Here is a 15,943-nt window from a genome sequence, read left to right on the forward strand (position 1 = left end):
ACAACAGGAGCTCACCCTGCTCCTCGGACTTGAACCAACCCAACACTGATTCAGGACATTGGTTCAGAATTAAAACAAATGGAGGGTTGGATATCATCAGGATACTGGTGGTACTGAACTCCACATATTTGGCAAAAACTCCAGGCATTTTCATTCATTCAGTGAGCTTTGCCATTGCCTTTTTCATTGGTTGTGACCTGTCCACAATCACCCAATGAGTTTTCGTGGCTTAATGGAAATTTAAACTCTGGAGTTCAAGTCCAATGCTCAGTTCACTGAGCCACACTAGTACTCACACCTTACATATTTTAACCTTAAAGATTTTTGGAGGACTGATGGAAGTACAGTATATGGTCCTCTAAGTACTTGAAGTGGTGGGAGTACAGCATTTGAAGTGTGGGTGGATAAACTTTTGTTTGCCTGCTACTTGTCAGGTGATGGAGTTGTGTTCAAAGTAAAAGAGAAATCAAAGCACTTAATGGTCTGGCTAAAGCATTTTCTATCTCTTAAATGGCTCCAATATCCCTGTGCTATTTATGATAATTGTCCTTTAAAAATCTTCCACATTAACTTCTGAAGAAAAGAAGGTAAAACAACTATAATTTCTAATGCTAAAACTTTTAGCTCTCCACAACCTAGTGACAAAATGTTTCATGATTAATGCATATGTCAAAAATGCTAATGTAAAGGACACACCTACATTCTCTCATAAATGCACATGAGGATTGTCTGTTGTTAGCAATTCAGCTAAAACTGAATGTTCAGTTGGGAGCACAAATGGCTTCTCCCTTCTTCACTCACCCGCACTGGCACCTTTGCTTACAGTTCCAGGTCTTCTGCCGCGTTTAAGGATGCCCTAAGAAATCTCTATCAAATTTTCAAAGATTAGCAAGTACTACTTGTGAATGAAATCAGACAGGAACTGACAGCATTAAGTCCAAGGCAGGGACACACACGGAAAGAAGAAACAAACTGGCAAAAGATGGATTTTAGAGAGGAAAAAAATTACTACTCTGTGGCTCAGATCTTAGCCCTCAAATTTGAACACTCCTACTTAATTCTGTTTAATATGAGATTCCATTTATGTCTGATACTCAGATCAGGCACTGTTTGTTTCCTTTCTACTAAATGACAGATCAAATTATGTTTGTGTTTTCAATGCTGACATCAACAATGGGGAAGTTTATAAAATGATCTTAAGAGAAATATTTGCATTGTTGATGTGATCTGATAGATGTGCTGTAAATGGTACATTCTTGAAATGTTTCTTTTGTACAGGCAGTACAACAGCTTTCCAAAAAGCTAGCAAAATTGTTTGATATGTTAATGTCAAAATAGAAATGTTGATGCCTTTTATTATAACAGCTTGCTTTGGAAGTGAGAGAAAGCAAAATAACACGTGATGTTTCAGTAGAGTGTCTGTTGAGAAACAGTAAAAAGAGGGCTTTTGGATCATAGTTAAGGTTCATTCAATGAATGAAAAACTTTTCATGTAATGGGTTGTGTTAAAGTATTATCAGAAATTATACCTGTTAACGGCGTTGTTAAAGGCTTTAGAAGATGTATTTTAGGCACCATATATAAAGTATTGTCGCCTATGTTGTGGTTAGTTCCAATTTTGCTGCCATTGTACACAGTAGGAAGGGATTTTCCTGATATCTGATTAAAATGGCAGAATATGAATCACTGTATTTAGCAAGTAAATAAGAAGTCACATCACTTAATATTTATTAATACCTTCTAAAGCATTTTCCACATCTTTCATTCAATTTTTCATTTCACAATGCTGTTCATATTCTAATTATAACATATCCTCAGATCCCAATATACATTCTTTGAATTTAATGCTTGTAGCAAACAGACCTTGGGAAAGCATTGATTGTGAGTATAAAAGTTACTTTTTCTCAACAACGATTCACCTTGCTAGCTGGGTTGTTCTGGCTGTTCATCATCCAAAAAGATCCCTTTCAGTAAGTAAAAGTAAAGGTTTCCCCTTGACATTAAGTCAATTAATCTGACTCTGGGGGTTGGTGCTCATCTCCATTTCTAAGCCAAAGAGCTGGCGTTGTCCATAGACACCTCCTAGGTCATGTGGATGGCATGACTGCATGGAGCACCATTACCTTCCCACCAAAGCAGTACCTATTGATCTACTCACATTTGCATGTTTTCGAACTTCTAGGTTGGCAGAAGCTGGAGCTTATGATGGGAGCTCATCCTGTCCATGAATTTGAACTGTCGACCTTCTGATCAGCAAGTTCTGCAGTTTAGTGGTTTAACCTGCTGTGCCACTGCGGCTCCTTTCAGTACTTTTGTGATTTTTTGCATTTTACCATTTTATTGTATATAGCATTGAGGACTATTTAAATACCCTCCCAATTTTATGTATATTCATCTGTAGTCACAGCACTGTGATTTGTTGTTTTAGCTGTAAGTTAAAACCTACATTAGTACCTTTTTGTTTTGCTTTTGTGCACTTACCCTTGTAATATGAGGACTATATATATTTCTGTTTCCGTCATGGCATCATAATTAACAATAATTGCTGAATAGTTGCTGCTAATTTAATTGAAGGCATTATTCTACACTTGCAAAAACAAAACAAAAAAGTGCCTTTAATTATCCACAAATATGCAAAAGAACTACAATAACAACAAAGGTAAGCTTTCAAAATCCCCACCATTGCTTTTCTGGAGAAAACCATTATTGCAGATTGTCAGTTTGTTCTCTTTGTTTACTCTTGTGTCCTTTCCCTGAACATCAATTTCTTTTTCACAAGCTTTTTATTTTATTTTCTGCAATGCTTGATATATTCTTGGAAATGCCTTCCATCTCTTCTTAGACCTTAGCTTCTTAACTGAAGCCATTTATTGATATGCAACATCTCCTAGTGAAGTGATATGTCAATAAATTAAAGATTAGTTCAATGTGTCAGATTTCCTGAAGCATTCTGGGAGGAAAAAATGCTTCTTTAGATAAGTCTTGGGGCCATGAAATAGTTTCACACAGAAACAAAGCCCTGGAAGAGACACACGTTTAAAAGTACTTCCGCTGGACACATGTGTTAAATATTTCATTTTAAGAACAATGCCCCCCAACTACTGCACTGTTCATGCTCAAATGCATTGCATTCATAGTTTACTTATATATATATATATATATATATATATATATATATATATATATATACACACACACACACACACACATACACTAGCTGTGCCCGGCAACGCGTTGCTGTGGCGCTGTCTGGTGGTGTTGGTGAGAAATTGTTGAGGTAGTGGTGGTATTGAATGTCTGTTGTATGGTTGTCTTTATGTTTAGTATGCACACTGAAGTGGATTATATGGCAGTGTGGACTCAAGATAATCCAGTTCAAAGCAGATAATATAAGATTATAAATGGGTTATATAGATGTGGAAGGGCCTTGAGTTTACACTGCCATATAATCCAGTTAAAATCTGATAATCCGTGGAAGAGGCCTAAGTGAGGCCTAACTAAGCCCTTGGGGCTCAGTCGGTTGCTAGGAGACCAAGTGGGTGGAGCTTAGCCTTCAAACTGGCAGCAATTGGATAAAAACTATTATTCCTCTCCCTATAATTAGGACTTTATTTTTCTTTTCTTTTTGTTGTATCAACCTAGAGCCGTGAATGATGGGTTGTGTTGTCAAATTTCGAGGTTTGGGGGCCTGTAGTTTTGTTGTTTTGTCCGCTGCCCTGATGCCATCATTCTTATATATATATACTAGCTGTGCCCGGCCACGCGTTGCTGTGGCAAAATATGGTGGTATGGGAAATAAAGTATTGAGGAACTGGTGGTAGTTAAGGTAAAGGGTAAACGTTTTCCCCTGACATTAAGTCCAGTCATGTCTGACTCAGAGTGTTGGTGCTCATCTCCATTTCTAAGCCGAAGAGCCAGCGTTGTCCATAGACTCCTCCAAGGTCATGTGGGATGACTGCATAGAGCGGCGTTACCTTCCCGCCAGAGCAGTACCTATTGATGCACTCACATTTGCATGTTTTTGAACTTCTGGGTTGGCAGAAGCTGGGGCTAACAGTGGGGGCTCTCCGCTCCCCCAATTCAAACCTGCAGCCTTTCAGTCCAGAAGTTCAGCAGCTCAGCGCTTTAACACGCTGTGCCATCAGGGGATATTATTTCCTAAAGGTTGTGAATATACAATATTTCTGATTGGGTTTTTTTTGTCTGTTGGAGGCAAGTATGAATGCTGCAATTAGGAAAAATGATTAGGATGTAATGGCCTTGCAGCTTTAAAGCCTGGCTGCTTCCTCCCTGAGTGAATTTTTTGTTGGGAGGTGTTAGCTGGCCCTGATTCTTTCCTGTCTGGAATTCCCTTGTTTTCAGAGTGGTGTTGTTTGCAATATTTTATGTGCGTCTACTGTCTGTGGCCCTGAGAAAACAGAGGATTTGCCAGACTTTGATGATGGGAATACTTTGTTGGGAGGTGTTAGCTGGCCCTGATTGTTTCCTGTCTGGAATTCCCCTGTTTATTTACTGTCCTGGTTTTAGAGATTATATTGTTCTGCATTATTCTATCCCAGTAATTATTTCATATTAAAGTAGAATCTCACTTATCCAACATTCACGTATATAATGTTCTGGATTATCCAACGCAGTCTGCCTTTTCATAATCAATGTTTTTGTAGTCAGTGTTTTAAATTCATTGTGATATTGTAGTGGTAAATTTGTAAATACAGTACAGTAGAGTCTCACTTATCCAACATAAACAGGCTGGCAGAATATTGGATAAGCGAATATGTTGGATAATAAGGAGGCATTAAGGATAAGCCTATTAAACATCAAATTAGATTATGATTTTACAAATGAAGCACCAAAATATCATCTTAGACAACAAATTTGGCAGAAAAAGTAGTTCAATACACAGTAATGCTATGTAGTAATTACTGTATTTATGAATTTAGCACCAAAATATCACGATATATTGAAAACATTGACTACAAAAATGCATTGGATAATCCAGAACATTGGATAAGCGAGTGTTGGATAAGTGAGACTCTACTGTAATTACTACATAGCATTACTGCGCATGGAACTACTTTTTCTGTCAAATTTGTTGTATAACATGATGTTTTGGTGCTTAATTTGTAAAACGATTACCTAATTTGATGTTTAATCGGCTTTTCCTGAATCCCTTCTTATTATCCAACATATTCACTTATCCTGCCGGCCTGTTTATGTTGGATAAGTGAGTCTACTGTATATTGATAATCTTAAATTATCTGCTCAGAACTGGATTATATGAGGCCCCTTCTTCACAGCTGTATAAAATGCACACTGAAGTGGATTATATGGCAGTGTGGAGTCAAGATAATCCAGTGCAAAGCAGATAATGTAAGATTATAAATGGGTTATAGAGCTGTGTAGAAGGGCCTTGAGTCTACACTGCCATATAATCCAGTTAAAATCAGATAATCTGTGGAAGAAGCCTAAGTGAGGCCTAAATCAGCCTGTCCCCTAACTGAAGCCTGGCTGTCCCTTGGCTGGTTGCTAGGCAACCAAGTGGGCAGAGATTAGCCCTCTAAACTGGCAGCAATTGGATAAAAAAAATTATTGCTCTCCCTCTAATTAGGACTTTATTTTTCTTTTCTTTTTGTTGTATCAACCTGGAGGCATGGATGATGGGTTGTGTTGTCAAATTTCGAGGTTGTGGGGCCTGTACTTTTGTTGTTTTGTCCACTGCCCTGATGCCATCACTCTTTTATATATATAGATATATATATATATATAAGTGTGTGTGTGTGTGTATATGTATATGTATATGCATATGTATATATATATCTCTCTCTCCATATATTAAATGAAGCTCTGCGGACATTTTTCATATGACTTGAGAACTACAGAGCACAAGATGCAACCCTTTTCATTGCCATCTTTGCCTTCCCTAACCTGTCTGGGCTTTAACCAACTGAATCCCTATAGTGTGAAAAAAATAATTTTATTTGGGATGTTATTGCACCACATTGTTATACCATCATAATGCATTTCTCTCAACATTGGCTCAGCCTTAATATGTGATGCCGTTGCTCTTCTGACATTGTTGCACTGCATTGAACATACGCTTTTTAAAACATTTGAAACGATTCATTCGTGATCCCTTTTTCCACAGCAATTCAGCAACCAGTTCTGGTGCAGATTTCTCATAGTGCTTTCTTCCATGTTGGCATGTTTTGGGTACAGGTAGGTTGTTCCTCCACCAGGAAACCTCTGTCAGAGAGGCCCCAAAGCACTTCCAGTGCTCAGACAGGGAAGATGACTTTTGTTGTATATTTAAACCCCTCTTTTTCCCTTGTTGGTTATTTTATTTGTTTAGATTCCTGTTATACTGTCATAATGTTATGGTATTATTTCAATATGACCAGTTACTTTGCAAAACAATACTTATAAGGGGAGCAAAACTGGCATAATAAAACAAATATTGCAGTCTCTTTCCTCTGCAGGGAAAATGATTAAAGATGCCACTTTATTTTCTTCTGTCCCTTCTCTAATAAAAGAGATCATCTGATAAAACATCTCAGCATTGATAGAGAGCTTTGTAATGCTGATGTACTGTCATGACGTCACCATAGTGCATACAGTTACAGCTACAATCATGTGTATCTCTAGGGGTCTTAACTTTGATTCTTATTAGTGAAATATGGATAACATCTGTTTTGTGCATTATAAAGATGTCTGAAATTCTTTTGTTTGCTTTGCCAGTTTTGCCGAACTGTAGGCAAAGAAGGAGCATAAGACTCAAACTTATGTAAGCAACCTTTCCTCAAAACTATTCTCACTTGTCTGAAAAACCCCCTCTAATTTACTAATGCTTAAGTGTCTAATGTTGCCCCTCAATTCAACTAAGTTAAATATCATCAGCAAACTCTCACATTGCTTAAAAAGGGTACATTTTGGACAATAAACCCCACATTCCTCATTCCTATGAAACAGCTAGGTGTGGGCTGCCATAGCTGGGTTATCTACTTACTATATTAAAGAAGCCCCCAGTGGCACAGGGATTACACCACTGAGCTGCTGAACTTGCTGACCGAAAGAACTTGCTGACCGAAAGAGTGGGGTGAGCTCCCACTATTAGCTCCAGCTTCTGCCAAACTAGCAGTTTGGAAACATGCCAATGTGAGTAGATCAATAGGTACTGCTCCATCGGGAAGGTAACGGCACTCCAACATGACCCCGGAGGTGTCTATGGATAACACTGGCTTTTTGGCTTAGAAATGGAGATGTGCATCAACCCCCAGAGTCAGACACGATTAGACCTAATGTCAGGGGAAAACCTTCACCTTTACCTGTATTAAAGAAACACCTTTATACAGAAAAAGAATGTTTCAGAGGGAAGATCTGAGCCCTTTGCCTTGCCATTTAGATGATGATCATAATGAGCTCAGTTTTATGGTCTACCAGATGTTAACTGACTGAAGTTTTGGGCCATCAGTGATTAGGAATCAACAAAGGTATGATTTCATAATATGCCATGTTCTAAGTAGCGTAACATTTTTGAATGGGTTGTTTTGGTCCTACATGTAACAACATTATTCTAGTGATATAATAATCACCACCACTACAACTTTGGTCAAATGAACTGCTTTCTGAAGAACTGGTACAGTCTGACACAGCTTTATCATGTATTTGTGACTATTCCAAAGTAAATGATTTAGGCAAGTGTAGTTGAGCAAAACCAAATTTTTTAATGGCACAAGTGTGTGGACATTCAAGTTGCCTGTCAATTTATAGGGACCCCATGCATTTCATTGGGTATTTTTAGGCAAGGAATAGCCAGATATTATTTTGCATGCACTGCAAATTTTTCAAAGCCTTGCATCTGGGTGTTTATTTTTTTCTTTAAGAAAGCAAGAATGTAACACACCTCTTTTTCTCACATCTTTCTGGAAATCTGCTGTTGATGATTAGCAGTATTCTATTTCAATTAAGATCTAACTTCCCTTTTACATGTTTGCTGGTATGAAGTTGGTTTTGTGGATTCTAAATACACATCTTTATTTGTTTTTAATTGACACTGTTTGTCTTTCAATTACCATACAATTAACAATTCTAGAAAATGCTTTTAATTGCAAGGCTAATAATTTTCCCACGTGCTTTGCATTTACCAACATGACTTGTCCTTGATAGACTCTAGATTAGACTTCACTGTTTCCCTCCTCTGTGCTGCTGTGGTTTGCTTTTAAAATATTCAGGTAGGAAGACGAAAAATCTGTAATGTGTTGGTATAGTAACATCTTCAACTGCACCTCACTATCATCCTCTCATTGCTTTTACAATGTAGTAAGTGAATCTTGATGAGCTACCTCTCCCCTCTCTTTTCTTTAATGGCAACTTTCATGTCCTTTACTAAATTACTTCTAATTATTTGAGATGAAGCACTAATGTGCTTGGCAGCAGAAAAGATGGCATGCTCTTTCCTCTAATTTACAGCCAGATTCATAGACTCCTAACTCATATTAAATAGCATCTTAATCTTGGGGATGATTTATCAGGGTGGTATCAGACAGTATGTCTTGGCTACAGGTCAGAAATGAGTTGGAATTTGGATGTAAGATAATGCATAATGCCAATTTTTAAATTTAAAATTCTGTCATACCTTAGTAATACCTTGACCTGACTACATTAGTAGTGTTCACAAATGTGGTACTCCAGTTGTTTTGGATGTCAGTTCCCAGCCAGCAAGGTCATTGAAAAGGGATCGGGAGAGTTGGAGTCAAAACACTTGGAAGACCAAAGATTGCCTATCCCTGACTTATAGTGACCAAGAGTTTTGCTATAAATTTGCTGTATGGAGACAAAGATAACACATTCATCTCCCAAATTATGGAAATTACCTTTTCCCAAATGTTGTGCTCATTAGACTTATCTATAAATTATTGTTCAGTCATCAGAATCAATGGAATTTCAATTGGGTGTATAGGAAATTGAACTCTGGCCAGGACAAAGCCAAATTCTCTGATATGGAAAGTGACTCCTAGTATTCTCCGTTACAAAGCTAAGATGATGGGAAGATTGCATTTGCACAAACAAGTAGAGATTATTCTTTTTCTGAACCTGGGCTGTTTTCTATGTTATTTGGGCATTTCCCCCTTTTTCTGTGATAAGAAGAGACTGAACAGGACTTATAATAAAATATAGGTATATTTGTTGCTATCATCATTGCCATTGTGTGCCTCCAAGTCATTTCTGACCTATGGCAACCCAAAGGTGAGACTATCACAAAGTGTTCTTGGTAGAATTTGTTCAGAAGAGGTTTGCCATTGCCTTCCTCTGAAGCTCAGAGAGTGTGATTTCACCAAGGTCCTTAAATGGGTTTTATGGCAGAGTGGAAATTTGAATTCCGGCTTCCAGAGTTCGAAAACATGCCAGTGTGAGTAGATCAATAGGTACTGCTCTGGTGGGAAGGTAACGGCACTCCATGCAGTCATGCCGGCAACATGACCTTGGAGGTGTCTAAGGACAACGCCGGCTCTTCGGCTTAGAAATGGAGATGAGCACCAACCCCCAGAGTCAGACATGACTGGACTTAACATCAGGGGAAACCTTTACCTTACCATACTTAATAAAAATAAGACATCCCCTGAAAATAAGCCTTAGTGTGTCTTTTGAGGAAAAATGTATATAAGACAGTGTTTTTATTTTCAGGTAAACACAGTACTACCTCCTCTCTTTTTCCCACTGCAGAATTAACTGACATTTGTAACAACTGAACCAAGGACTAGGAGGAGGCTATCCCACCCACAATTAGAATATTTGAACAAGAAAAATGGGGGCACACATTTGAAATTCTTTCATTTACCACCTCACTTTCTCTGGAGCTTCTTTTTCCTTTGTCCTGCAACTGCTGCAGATATCTGGCTTAAGCCATTTTCTAAAGCTGGCTCTAAGAATTAATGCAACAGGACTGAAAGAGTGTGATGGAGTGTAATGGAACACATCTGAATAGTTTCCATAGGTAAGAAGAGATTTTGACCCTGATCTCCCAGAATACTATTCTAGCAATTAAACCATGACATCATACACATTCCAAAAGCAGTTGCCCCATAAACACCCCTTTTTCTTCAGACATAGAAAAGTTCCAAAGTGATTTCTGAAGAGGGAAAAAAACAACCATTTGTATGCGTATATATATTTACCATAAGATTGCTTTCTGTCATCTGATTACCTTGCCTGATCATTTCATTGCTTCATCTGGTGTAATAGCCCTTGTTAGACAGAAGGGTGCTATTTCTTGAAGAGAATTTCAAAAAGTCCATAAAGTGCCTGTCTGCCTGGAAAAATTACAAAACAGAAGCATCTGCCACAGATGGAGCAGGCTGCCAGCTGAGTAAAACAGCAGGGGGACCCGCTGTTGGCCAGATTTGACTGTATCAGTGCAGGTGTCACCGCAGTTAATAAGAATTACTATTTTGGCTTGTTTTTAGCAATTTTGGAGACATGGGGATAATATAGCAGAAACCTTTATAAGTCATAAATACAGGGGAAGGTAGGGAGCTTTTGTAAGCCATAAAGCAAAAAATAGGTATGACACCACTCCTATTGTCATATGCTTATTTCTTTGGCATCAACATCCTTAATGCACTACAGTCTCTATAATATTCAGTTATACAGATTTTATTTCCAGGCCATTATTAAGGACATCATCAGAAATACATTTCTAAAAAGAAGGAAAAACCTAAATGTGAACTTGAGTAGGGAGCTTTTTATAAAAGGAACAAAGATATCAAATGTGTTTTCTTTTACTTTTTGTTAAAGCCCCACATATTTTTCAGGAAATAGATGAAATAGATAAATGACCTTCATAGAATCACAGAATCATAGAATTGTAGAATTGGAAGGGACCTCACGGGCCATCCTGTCCACCCCCCTGCAAGAAGAATCTAATTCAAAGCACCCCCGACAGGTGGCCATCCAACACAACTCTTCAAGAGTTGTTAATAAAGGACAATACAAATATCAAAGACAATGCAAGTTAAATTAAATTCAGAAATTATATATCATGATTGCTTGATATATATTTCAACCAAAGGGCTCTACAGTTCAGGTTTGTATCCTGAGAACACATCTGAGGGTGCTTCCAGACAACACCAAATCACACACTTTAATTAGGGGCAAAGAAATCCGGGTCCTGTGAGCAGGTCCGCACACAGACCTGTTGGCCCCGGAATGTCTTACTCCACAGTCCACACTTTCTGCTTTGTTTCAGGGTTTTGCAGCCCCCTAAATGGCCGTCACAGGACATCTGGCAGAACTGATCAATCAGGAGCAGACATTTGAAACCCGAGAAAAAAACCAAGATAAAAATCCCATGCTTTCTGAGTGTGGAGGCAGACAGGCATTGGAAGGTGTGGATTTCTGACTCAGAACCGGGATGTTCCCACACCTGGAAATTTCATGTTTTGCAGAAATTACTTCCAATTTTACAGGGAATGGCATCTGGCCAGCCTCCTGTTTGCTGCAGAAGCTCCTGGGTGAAAGGTAATGTCTGGACGGGCACTTAGTTAATGTAAATTTGTATAAAAATCAACAAATGCTATTGCAAGCCCAAAGGTAAGAAACCAAAACTTTGGCTCAGATCACATAAGTATTTCTTAAAAGATCTAAGGAATTACAAATCCAGCTTTTCAAATGTTGTATTACACTCTCTCAGCCTCAGGCGTTTTGATCCTTAGGCAGAGACTTTTGGGAGGATAACCTGAGTTAGATTCTCTTGAAGAATTAGCCCTCTTTGCACCAGAGGTTACGTGCTTCCCAAATGTAGGTAAGGCACAAAGACCAAGATAAATGGGAGGTTATGGAGTGTATATTTCCAGACCTGTAGTCTACACCGTTAAGGTTTTCCAAAGACAAGTTGGCGAGCCAGGCTTCCGGTTGGAGCTATCCATGGTTCTACAATTCTAGCCTGATCCTGCATGCTAGTTCCGGACAAAGGTTGCTGCAGGACTTCATCATACTCCATGGAATCGAACCCCCACCCCTCCAGTTACAGCTAGAGTTAAATTATCACAGAAAGTAAAATCCTGGCATTCTGGAGATTGACCATATTTGTAGAAATCAAAATCATGGTTGAAATCACTTTGAATGGTGAGCAGGAAAAAGTTTGACCTAGGCCCCTTCCACACAGCTGTATAAAATCCACATTGAACTGGGCTATATGGCAGTGTGGACTCAGATAAGCCAGTTCAAAGCAGATATTGTGGATTATCTGCCTTGATATTCTGGGTTATATGACTGTGTGCCCTTCTTAGGCAAAACAGGTCATGTGCAGCTTTTCCCTTCAGTGAAGAAACCAGTTCTGAATAGGATGAGGAGGAAGGCGAATGCTCTGCAAGAAGCCAAGTGGGATTAATTGAAATATTTATGGCTGTAAGAGAAAGAGCCAAAGTCTTTGTTTCTGAGGGTCCTTCCACACAGCCATATAACCCAGAATATCAAGGCAGAAATGCCCACAATATCTGTTTTGAACTGGGTTATCTGAGCTGTGTGGAGGAGACCTAAGTTGGAAGGACAATATATACCTGTTAGAAATGTACTTGTGGGGAAAAAAGTAAAACCTTTGGAGAAATGTTCATATAGCAAACAGTAGCTAATACCTCAAATCTGTGATGATCAATGAGCCTTTAAAAGTATTGTGTGATTGTTGCCAGTCTTGCAGATTAAAGATTGATTGACTGGGAATTCTTGGATCACACCCGTAACATACATTTTGTTGCTTTGTTCTGTAATGTTTGGAGTTTCTCCAGTCACTAAGCCCTTGTATCAGAAGCATAGCCAATGCATTGATGGATTGATTGATCAAAGCTATGCAAGCTGTGAATTCTCTTGCTCTGGGAGTTTCTTGAAAGGAGGAGAAATGTAGTTAAATTACTGCTTAATTTTTGGCAGATAGCTGCAGACTGAAAACACTGTAGGGCTCACCCTATCCTTTTGTTAAAGTACTTGCAAAATTTCTTCTCCAAAATGTAGAAAGTAGAACTCTAAGGCTGAAATGAGAATACATTTTTGGGGGAGAAAAGCTCAGTTAATGCCATGGAGCTCATTTCCAAACTTACATGGAATTGTACTGCAAGAGCACATTGTTCTTAGAACTAACAACATTCAACATAATTGAAATTGCTGAAGCCTCAGGTAAAATTAATTTATTGTGAATTGTATTAAGGAAACAAATAGAAAATATTACTTCTGAAACAACTTGAAGAAAATAAATATCCATTATTTGTAATCATTCAAATGTGACCCTTTAAAATGTTGGATTCCAATTTTTTTATTTAAAAATTATGTAAAAAAAAGTTTCCCCTAAAATGTTATCTGTACCTCTTTAAGGTTTCCAAAACCCATTTAAGGTATACAATATAATGACTTAGGTATGTATTCTAAATTTAATAAAAGTGCTTGGTGTTATTTGTGATCTAGCACCTTCCCCCCATTTGTCTGAAAACTCCAGTTGTTGATGGGCATAGTTCCTTTAAAATCTACTATGTAGTTACACAACTAAACACAATTTTCTTCACTGTCTTGAAGAATTGTTTCCTCATACCTAAGTGAGATCAAAATGCTTCGGTACCTCTTTTTTGTAGTGTATTACGTACTTTAAAGAAGACCAAGGAATCACTGAACTGTTTAAGAAAGAGTGTTTTCTTTCAATGATGTGAGCATTTCAGCTTTCAATCACATCAGTGCTTTTCCATCATCTCTCACAACAATGGCTATTAATCGACACAGCAGTGTCAGAGTATACTTGTTTCTTTCAGATAAATACACTCTCAGAAGAAGTAGTTTTCAGACAATATATATACTGTGTGAACCAGGTAGTCCCACATAGTACCATTGCTTGGAGAAATTACTTTTTGGGGAATAAAATTCCCCAATCCACTTTCCACTGAGCATGCCAGCTGGAGGTTTTAGGGAATTCTAGTTTTTTTTGTTTTGTTTTTAAAAATCAAGACTCTTCAGTGAACATGTTCTAATACTGAGTGAAATTCAATTCTAATCCCAACTGGAGTGGAGTCATTTATTTAATGGGACTTGCTCAAGCCACACTTATGTAATTGGGACTAAGATTGAGATTGAGGTTTAGCCTTTTGAAATTTGTTGAAGTAGCTACTTTTACTATATTTTCATTCCTACAGTTTAGTGCTATTAAACTGAAAAAAAATGCATCATAATGTAGGGAACAGATGGCATCATAAATTCTAGCATAAAGATTAACTGTTAGTACTCATTCAAAGGTCAGATTTGAAGAAATGCCCAAGCACGTTTCTGTTGTGTCACTTCAATGGCAGAAGTGAACAGGAATATTTCCAAAAGTTCCACGATATTTTACTGGAACCCTAACTTGAGTAATCTCTTATGTTTTGCCATTTTTGAAAATGTCCAATAATTGGATCTCATAATTTGTCATGAAGGGGCTGCTCTAGACTAGGAGTTTGTGCTGATTTAACTAATAATTTTCATACCATTTATTGCCATTTACTCATTCAACACTGTTGCATTTGTTGTTGCTTCTAAAAGAAGAAATACAGGGTTGAAAGGAAGTGAAATAACCTTTCTTGGAAGCAGTGGGTTTTTTCTTCCCTCTTGCCTAACCTCCAGTCTCTAAGGCTTAGCACTAAAGCAGTGGTTTCTAAGAATGGTATTGCCTTTTGAATTTTAACTGTTTTAAAGTCCTTCTAAAGCTTTAGGGCTGAAGTGAGTAGTAGGCTAAAACAGGATGCTTAAGTGGTAGGTTTTAATAGTACTATTTGCTCAGCAAGACATTTCCTACATCCATATATACACTACTCAATTTCCTTTGGAGTCAAGGGTGTATCCCTCTCTCACTGGTCTTTCCATTCCCATCAAATACTCCAAGCCCACAAGTATGTTTATAGACCATTTGACAGGCTGACATTATTTTTCTTTTGAATTCTAGTGCAGGAATGCTTGCAATGATGATTCTTCATGAGCATCATTCATCCCAGTAGACACTAAGTAGTGTGCCTGTTTATCATCTTTCAGAGCATTAAGAATTATTGGAGCCTAGTACTGTAGCATAGTAATTTGTCCTATTATTTTGACCTACCACTTTCATCCTAAGACTTTAGCTAAATCAGTAGGTGAAAGGGTTAGGTTATAGTAGTAAGCTAAAACTATGCTAAAGTACTCAGCTACAACCACTCTTATTTTTAGTTTTAAGGTTTAAAGGTAAATTTTTTAGATGGAATCCTGATGGTTAATCCCAACTAGAGTAGGCCCATTTAATAAATTGTTGAAAGTTAAATCAACATGTAGCTAAATCCCATTAATTCAACTAGTCCGCTTTAGATAGGATTAGCAACAGAATGAAGGTCAGAATTTTGGGATCCTACCATTTTAGCACTACTGTTCTAGGGAACATTTAAACAAATTGCAAATCATAAGGAGACATGAGGGAAGAAAGAGCAGGAGAATCTCACAAATGGGGAGCAGATTTAGTACCGGACATATCCACATTGATTGTCACAACGCATATGATGAGCAAATCTATCTTATCTATCATCTCTCTCTCTCTCTCTCTCTCTCTCTCTCTCTCTCTCTCCATCTATCTCAAGTTGGAATACATTACTTCAGAATACTGTAGAAATGGAAAAGAAATAGCCATAAATATCCTGGGATTAGCAAACTGTCATTTGCATCTTTTAAAAAAAACCCAGATAGTAAAGCAACAACCTCCAAATAACATAGCTTTGTCTGATAACTCCTAGAATTTATATCTGAAATTTGAGAAATTGAAAAGTTCATCTAAATTATAATGTTTGGTACAAATTGCTTCTGCATTTCAGATGCCATATACCGTAGTAGGGACTCAGCATATTCTAAGGCAGTGCTACTCAAAGTGGTAAACTATGGACTAGTGATTGCTTGCAAGCTGTGAGCTGCTACTCCATGA

The sequence above is a fragment of the Anolis carolinensis genome, chromosome 4 (genome assembly GCF_035594765.1).
Source record: "Anolis carolinensis isolate JA03-04 chromosome 4, rAnoCar3.1.pri, whole genome shotgun sequence".
Taxonomy (NCBI): domain Eukaryota; kingdom Metazoa; phylum Chordata; class Lepidosauria; order Squamata; family Dactyloidae; genus Anolis; species Anolis carolinensis.